This window comes from Thermobia domestica, chromosome 2 (assembly GCF_964235325.1).
Source record: "Thermobia domestica chromosome 2, izTheDome1.hap1.1, whole genome shotgun sequence".
NCBI lineage: Eukaryota > Metazoa > Arthropoda > Insecta > Zygentoma > Lepismatidae > Thermobia > Thermobia domestica.
The window spans coordinates 96,112,265-96,121,835 of NC_137455.1; positions in this window are offsets into that span (position 1 = coordinate 96,112,265).

The window sequence follows — 9,571 nt, forward strand, 5'->3', positions numbered from 1 at the left end:
CCAGCGATGTGAAAATATATCATTGAGATATGTTCTTGTTCCCGAGACGTCCGAAGTGCTGTATGAACTGCGTGTGCAGCATGCTTAGATAGCGATGTTAATTAAAAGGTCCATCAAGGAAATATGGATTATAAAGTCTTCTGCTGTCCATACGAGCCCATATGAGGGAGGACTATACTTGACTTCTTCGTAACGGTATGGGTTTTGCTTTGAGCAAAACACATTTTATGACCTGGATGCTCCAGTGAATCGCACACTCATCAGTAAAAATCTCGCTTTGGAATTGTTGAAACGTCTGCAGAGGAGAAGCACATACGTCTTTCCTGCGATTCATATCGTTCGAAATTTCTGTATATATATACACATTGAAATAGGCGTAACTTTGGATTCACTCATATATTTGGGTGTGGTTATCTGAAGTATACACAGTTTTGTGTCTCGTTTCCGTGTTAACTTCGTATGGAATCTTTCCACTTACTGTGTGATGTACTTGCGTTGTTCCTTTCGTGTGGAAGGTCTTCTACTGCGAGGTTTATTCTTTAAAATCCCTGCTTTAGAAAGTTTGTTTTTCAATCGCTAAAGTGTCATTTTGGAAAGAGAACTGACGTTCAACTTTCGAAGTCTTAGCACTTCGCTTCTATCGAACCCAATTGCTGGCCTTAATGCTTTTCTACGATAGTGTAGATACTTCCGTCGTTTATATATATATATATATATATATATATATATATATATAATTTATTTATTTTCTTCCTGAAACACACAGAAACATGTTTTTTAAACATTAGACGTACCGCAGATAATAGTAAACTTGAAACAAGTAAACCGAACACAATGATAACTTATATATCGTATAGCGCAAAAAGAAACGTAACGGAACGTATCACTTCAACTTTTCATAGCAAGGGAACTTTGTGCCCACCCTGTATTATTTTTACGTTTGCTTTTGTTTTAAACGATATAAATATAGAGTTTCCTTTTTCCGTAGTTAATATTTGAATATATTCATATGTTTTAGAATTTTCGTTTAAAAACACTACCTAAGATGCAATCTTTAAATATCATTGTACTGCAAAAGTGGATTTTCGTTGTTAAGATATAAACGTCTCTTTCTTGAATGAAAACTGCCAATCAAGTGTAAGCACAACGTTTGGTAATTTGCAAAGCTTCCACAACTGAGTTCCATTTCGTATGTAACATAACATATCGTTAAATTTAAAGATGTAATAAGAAGAGACAAATATAGAAGTAAGGATGAAGTATAAACAATACTGAAAAGCTCGTATACTCAGTTATTGTGAAAACTTTTCTCTATATAAATTTATTTGTATCAAACAAAGGCATATATTCTTTGACGTGTACTTTTCTCCATAGATTCATTTACATCAAATTCTTTGACTTGTACTTTTTTCCACAAATGGATTTGTACCAAACAACAAAGCCAGATATTCTTGACGTGTATTTTTCTCCATAGATAGATTTCTATCAATTTCATTGACCTGAATTTTTGTCCATAGATACGTAGATTTGTATCAAACAAAGGCATATATTCCTGGACTCGTTCTGTTTTTAGAAATAGTTTGTCAAAAAAGGAAAGAGATAACTACTTTTGGTACCTAGCTTAACAATAAATGAGATAGATCAAATTGACTAATGTGAATCAGTGTTTGTGGATGAATATTTATATAGTCTAATATGTTTTCAAGACTTCTATGTATTTGTGAATAACCAGTAATAATTAGTTTTGATATGGGGACCAAAAGAATTTAGCTGTACTACCGGTCAAATATTTTAGTACTTACTTTGTAATAGATTTAAACAAATTATGTTGATACAATAACTTTTGTCTCCTATATTTTTGTAATATAAATAAAAAGATTTCTTAAGTTTCTAATCTTCTTTTTTATTTCTAGAAATTAGCTTTTGGTTTGTATATGGTGTTTACTTGAATATTTCATAGCTACTTTTTTTTTTTTTTTTTTTTTTGAACATTTTATAGCTACTTTCTTGTTTTTTCTTCTTTTAATTTTTCGTTTCTTTCTATTGGATGAACCATTCAGCGAAAGTGCTCATAATGTTGTGTGATAATGTTTGAGTGTATTTCTGGTAACTTGTTTTCTATACTGTTCCCGGATTCCTTCGTTCCAACTATAAGTCTGAAGTAAACCAAAACCCAAGTTTTCGAGAATGAAAACTGAACAGGAATATTCCCCTTGAATAATCCCAGTCTTTCCTTTTTACTTAAAAGTACGTGAAAATTATCTCTTTAATATGTTAAGAAGTAAAACATATGAGGCTTTCCGGTTAGTAAGGGAACTTAACAAAGTTTGTCTCCTGAAAATTCAGTTTCAATATTCAAAGTAACCCTTCATTTGTTTTAAAACTGCATTTTCCGAAAGAAAAAGGAAGGAGTTTTTCAAACTATACGTATAGGCATGACAACTGGTTGCCACAGCAGTTTGATATTACTACTAGTGTGCTCGAACACCTCAAATATAATTTCCGAACGTTCGGATTCCACATAACTTTTCTGTAGTTCAGTCTTTGCTTAATCTTATTATTTATTAGGTTATTCTCAAGTTTTTTTTTTTTTTTTTTTAATTATTTAGTTTTAAATTATTATTTGAAATAATTGAGTTTTTCTAGTTGCGATCACGTCACGAACCTACGTAGCATATTAGGAGTAGGAATACCCTATATTTAAATAGCTTCTTTTAATGTAATTCATTTAGATTTAGTTAACCGTGTTGTAGCAGATTAAATAATTTTCCCAACTTTAAAGGAATCATTTATCAAAAAGTTGCAGTAGCTAAATTGAAGCTGATGTCGGATTATTTACTTAATTATATCCCATATATATAAGTAAGGGTTACCCTAATTTACAAACTTGTAATTCCCTCTAGTGACAGGAATACGAAGCAGATAAGATTCCGTACTACTTGGAGAGATTCATAGTCGAAGAGACGAAAGTTTTTGTAGTACATAGAAAAATTAGTATTTTTCAGTTTCCTGGATTTATTTTTCGAATGATGACTTTTAAATAAATTTAACAAAGTTTTCTCGAGTTTGAGATTTCAATTACTGCAGGGAAGTGAATTATCTGCACATTATGACATGTAATATTCACTAGGGATGATACTATACCGGGACCAATTACCTTGGGAAAACCTATATATCGTCTGAAAGCTCTTGCCATGAGAAGTACGAAACCGTTTTCAAATCACGGGCAAACCCGTAACCTGACCCTATAAGGGGCACTTGTTTGATATTTTGACCCTATGTATGGCATATTCGACAGAAGTAAAATTGAATGTTACGATGCGTAAGCGTCTGAGCCTATCATATCCTTTTTGGTTCATTGCTAGAATGTGACCAGGGCAAGGGTTTAATAATATCACTTTGCACGAAGACGTACCCATTTGGTCAGTGTTGCCAACGAATTGTAAATATAATGTTTCAGCTGTTTTCTGTAACACTGGATGTATATCCATGAAACGTGGCATAAACATCATTCGTCACTAGAGAAAATATACTGTGAACGTATTCCTCTCTCAAACACCCCAGTTTAGCAGTGTTGCCAATTAACGCGAACATTCAAGATTTTCGCATGAAGTCTGTATCATTGGCGGACATAATTAGACTGTGACCTATGCTAGGTTTGTAGTATACTACTCTGAGCCTACAAGCACCCATGTTGTCAGTGTTTCCAATCATTCTAGAGTATATTTTCTCGGAAGGTTGTCTGACCATTGCATGCATAAAGACAAAATTTGACATAAACATTGTTCGACACAATAGCAAACATACTGTGCTTGTTACTATTCCCCAAGCACCCTAGTCTGTTCAGTCGCATGTTCATATCATTAGACAATATAAAAATACCTCCAAGCTAGTATATTGCTATGTAGAGAACTTCCATTTTGAAAACGTTACCAATACTGATAGACTGGGATGCTTGGGGATTGGTAACAACCACAATACGTTTGCTGTTGTAACGAATGATGTTTATGCCAAGTTTTGTCTTTATGCATGCAATGGTCAGGCAACCTTCCGAAAAAATGTACTCTAGAATGATTGGAAACACTGAAAACATGGATACTTGTAGGCTCAGAGTAACATACTAGAAACCTAGCACAGATCACAGTCTAATTATGTCCGCCAATGATACAGACTTCATGCGAAAATCTTGAATCTTTGCATTAGTTGGCAACACTGCTAAACTGGGGTGCTTGGGAGAGGAATACGTTCACAGTATATTTTCTCTAGTGATACGAATGATGTTTATGCCACGTTTCATGGATATACATCCAGTGTTACAGAAAACAGCTGAAACTATATTTACAATTCGTTAGCAATATTGACCAAATGGGTACGTCTTCGTGCAAAGTGATATTATTAAATCCTTGCCCGGGTCACATTCTAACAATGAACCAAAAAGGATATGATAGGCTCAGACGCTTACGCGTGATGCATCGTAACATTCAATTTTACTTCTGTCGAATATGCCATACATAGGGTCAAAATATCAACCAAGTGCCCCTTATAGGGTCAGGTTACGGGTTTGCCTGTGATTTGAAAACGGTTTCGTACTCCTCATGATATATAGGTTTTCCCAATGTACTTGGTCCCGGTATGGAATCATCCCTAGTCAATGACTGTGGCTGAATGTTCTATGGAAGTTCATACTTGTTTGGCAGCACTGGCAGTGAAATCAAACTGTTTTAGATTTTATCTTTAACTAATAAATTTTTGAAACTTTAGTCGACGTATTTAGAACATCGGAAGTGAATTTATAGTGAGTTTTGGGGGACAGTTATTTAGTTATCAATATTTGTGGGCAAAAAAATTCGCAGCCCCTTACTTTCAAAATCCAACGCCAATTAAGTATTTCGGAATAATGTCCTGTAATATATTTTAATATTAATTTTTTCCAATGGAATTAATGTTTCTGATTACTTAACCTAAAAGAGCGACTGAGGTAAAAGAATAAGGTCTTGGAATCTAAATTTACTGTAAAATATATTTTAAAGAAAAATACATTATGAAAGGAGTTTTGGGTTCGTTCCTGATTGGAGCGCCATTTATGAAAGTATTGGGGTTCGACTCCTAGTATTGTCCCTGCGATATCGGGCGCCATTTATGAAAGGAGTTTGTTCCCGTGAGGGAAGACCAATTAATTATATTGGGATTCGAACCTTGGATCTTTTATGAGTCTTCCTTAGAACATCATTCATTTGTAAAAGACTAATAGAGCCAATAAGGAACTGGCAAGTAAACAAATAGTCTCACTCCCACGGTCCTGGGATTCGGGCGTTATACATATCAGAGGCATAAGCCGTATACCCACCGTCGCTGGTACGTCAGCTCCAAGATACACTGGTCAATACCTGTAAAAAATACAAGGTGGGACAGCAATGCATGATTTACGCCAGATGGATAGTGGGAGACGAAAGTAATGTTTGTCCTCCACTGATTAGAAATACCTTACCTGTTTAATTCTACTCTAAGCCATGTATACTATTAGAAGGTAATATCCTCCATTCGCTGAGAAAGACAATATAGGTCACACATTTTGAAATTATTAAATATTATTTCTCATTGCATATTAAAAAAAGAAATATTTACAAAACACTTATATTTAATTTTTAATTTCAGTGAATATAAAACATTTACAAACGTGTGAGAACACAAGATTTCACTTATATAAAAAAGGATGGCCCAATCACTGTGGTGTACAAACCGATACGTAAGCGCGCACGACGATTCCGACAACTATACGGAATAAAATTCACTAGTGCACTGTTGAATAAAAATAAGTTTTGCATCGTTTTCCATAAATTTCCTCATTCGAAAAAGTCAACTACAAATGGTAAATATGTCTACGTCGCTTACTAGAAGTCGGTGCTCTCCTTGACATTGCGAATTGTGAATTTTCGTCATATTATTATGTTGTTTCCATTATTCACTGGTAAATGAAAAGGTGATGATTTGTTTACTTAGATTCGAGTGTTGTGTTGCTCAAATCATCTTATATTATTCTTGGGAGTTAAACACTAATACTTTACATACTTTAATGGTCTTCGTGAAGACAGAAACTTAGTATTATGGGGAGCTAGCTTTAATGCGAGGCTGAGGAATTCAGAGTTGATTGGCAGGTTCCCCACCCCGTCGCCAAGAAACGGTCACTCGACGGTCCTGGGCAGGGTTGCCAGTGCGTTGTGAAAAAATTCAGTTAATACTCACTTAATTCAAAAATTTTATGCAATTATGCAATCCCTATCGAAGATCTCTGTATACGTAGACTACACAAATTCGGCTGTGATAAAAATGCCTCAGTTTTTTCTCCCTCGCTTCTTCGTCGTACTGCACTATGGCCTTCCTTATTACTTCTCTAGCTTCGCTGTGTATATTTTTCCCTCTCTTATGCTGTGAAGCCATTGTCAAATGAATAATAATCAACAAAACCGCAACCACAACAGCACACAACAAGTAACCAACTCACACTAAATCTTCAGAATGACATTCATGTGACAAATTTTTAACCCTGGCAACGCTGACATATAGAAGCAGGGTAAGGGAGTATTGCAAGAGTCAGGCAGAAAGATTGTTGAAATTTTCCCCCTTTACCTCAGCCCCCGCTGGTAAACAAGCTATAGTGCGTCCAGTAAGAGAACGTCTCTGACAGCTCGCAGTGACATTGCCACTACTTGCGTGTCAAGGTTTTTTTCGGTGCAACTGTAATGGCAATTTAATTAATGGTATAAGACAGAGTGATCGTGGTTGGTAACACTGGTATCAAAGTAGGGGCTGCAATGTCCCACCGCATGTGGAAAGAAACGTCAGAGACCATCTCTTGTTGGCCGTACTATAGCTCCCTATAATACATTCACTTCACATGACGGCTAGCAGAACACACACGCTTCTCTTCATGCGTCACATAGTTGCCAGTTAGCAGCGCAAGAATACACTGACAAACTAAAATATAGTTCGTGGAAAACATTAAGTTTTTTGCTTTATTCTATTGCTAATAATATATAATGAATGGTTCATAGGTTAATAGAAAGCACATTAAAACACTGATTGTTCCAATAAGTTGTGGAATTGACGATTATTGATAGTTTTCTCATTGTCACGTAAAAATCTGTCATCGTCATGAGAGTTCACTGCGTGGGCTTTCAAAACGAGAGTAGCTAAATTCCTCCTCCAAATATGGGCTGACGGGAGGAAGCAGGACTGTCTGGAAAAGTGAGGCACCTTTTGGGTGACAAATTCTTAAGCATTGTTCTCCTCCAACTGTTAGCTGATTGCATTATATTTCTAAGAATTGACGCTGGGGAAATACGAGGGTTGATTTAAAATTTCAAGCCAATCCATACCGTTATAACATTTGCTATTGAGTTTTGTATGTCTTTATATTTCGAACAAGATAGCGTATTTCAAATTTTCTGAAATGGCAATGAAGAAAAAGATACTGATAGTATGTTTTAAATTTTCTGAAATGACAGTGAAGGAAAAAATACTGATAGTCACTTCTTATAGTATTTCAATCGCAGTTTTCTCTTACTTAGTAATTCTTTCTGATCAAACTCATAATAGCAAAACATTTCTTTGGTGGAAAATAGCTACTTCAATTTCTGCTTAACTATGAAATTTTGACTTTGCAAAAGACGTGGCTTATAATTATTTTACAGGTGTAAAAATATTTTTTCAAGCAACGAGAATAAGTAATTGATTTTGTCGTAATAATGAGAACGTATATAATTTCAATGTGAGGTGTCAAGATGATATAGGTATTGGTCTGATGTTAACCTGTTATGCAGGAAAATTGGGCCAAAACATTGCTGTGTATCCCACACTATACATTCACTCGAGTATCAGTTTGATGGTTGTTATCAATATACCATTACACAGCGTTGTGTCTACTAACTGTACTATTAAGATGGAAAGTAGCCTAATAGCTGAATAGCTTTTTTCGAACCAATTTTCCACTTGTTAGGAATTTCATCCGCCTCTGCATTCCATGATGCTAATGATTACAACCGAGATTTGTATTCTTGTTTCTTCCGCACACCATACTTTTTGCTTGTTTTCCGTTCAAGTATTGCATGAACTAATTATTCTATTGTGACACTATGACTGGCAACGTTGCTTTTGCAATTACTATTGGGACGATTACCAGTGTAGAGCCAAAACTGCTGGTCCAATTTGAAAAATTCCAATACTTTAGAATGAAAATCTATGATTTTCAGCAACTTTGCTCTCTAAATTTTTTCGTATCTGCACTCGTAACAAAGTTGGCCTATGGCAAGGGACTTCTGGTACACGCTGTATATATCGACAATTCAACACCGATTTTTGAATGGGGGGAGGCGAATTACAGATGAAAGAATAAAGCGAAGGTTTCGTAATAGGCCTATAGGTCGGTTGAGACTAGCAGATATTCAGTTCTCAATGGACTAGAGTATCAGTACCTGATAAACAATACGTTATAGTGTGATTCGTGAATAATGCATAGGATTTAAACCCTCTTACAGTTATAATTAACTTTACAATGAATGGATAGTTATCTAAAGATGGACGTGTGTTCATATTTGAATAGTGATGGTTATTTATAACCAAATTATCAAAATATGAATGAGTTACTGATGCACTGTACTTCCATCTCGGTAAACAATACGTAACTTGAATATGATAAATGCAAGTTACGGATTGTTTGTATTACTTCTGAACTTAATAAATTATCATTCAACAATACTAGTAATGTAATATAGTCTTCTATGTTAAAAGTTGAAGTTTGTGGATTAAAAGTAAGAAGGACACTTCGAACACTTGATTAGGTAACGTGCGAAATGTTATGATACAACTTGTAATAAAATAACTTCATAGTTTCGTAGTTAGTAATTCATTTCAAATGCATTTTTGTCAAGTTACTTGTGGTTCACAATGTATATACTGATGGAAAACGTATTTAAGAACATCCCTATACAAGGATTCGAATGAAATTGCATCACAGATCGTATGTGTGTAAAGGGCATGTTGATAGTTGTTTCAGGTTCGTTGGACAATATGACTAATAGATATGTATGCGAATCCGTTGGATATGTCTGTGCCTATCAAGCAACTTTGCCCGTAGTCGTGTAGTGAGGCTGCGAGAGCCCGGGTGTTCCTCGCTTGGCGTTTTCGATATATCATATCGTTTAGGCTCTATGAACATCAATATTGAAACCGGAAATAGTAGTAAATTTCTACCAGTTCCGGTTTTCAATAGAGAGATAGGATTGGAGATGGTACATTTTCTAGAGAGGTTGAATCAATTCCTTAAAACCGCTTGTCGCTCGATAATATAGTTTTCCATTTATGGCCCGTAAGTGGTCCATCTCTATTATTTCCGATTTATATAGAAGATTGACGGAGGAGATGGAACCTATTCTTAGGACGCTAAATCGATTCCAGAAAACCCTTCTCAATATCTCTCGCCGCTTTTGGTGTGACACCTGTTAACAGACAGACGGACATAGCCGTTCAGTTAGACTTTCGAAACCTTTGCATAGAATAGTTTGGAAGTTTAATA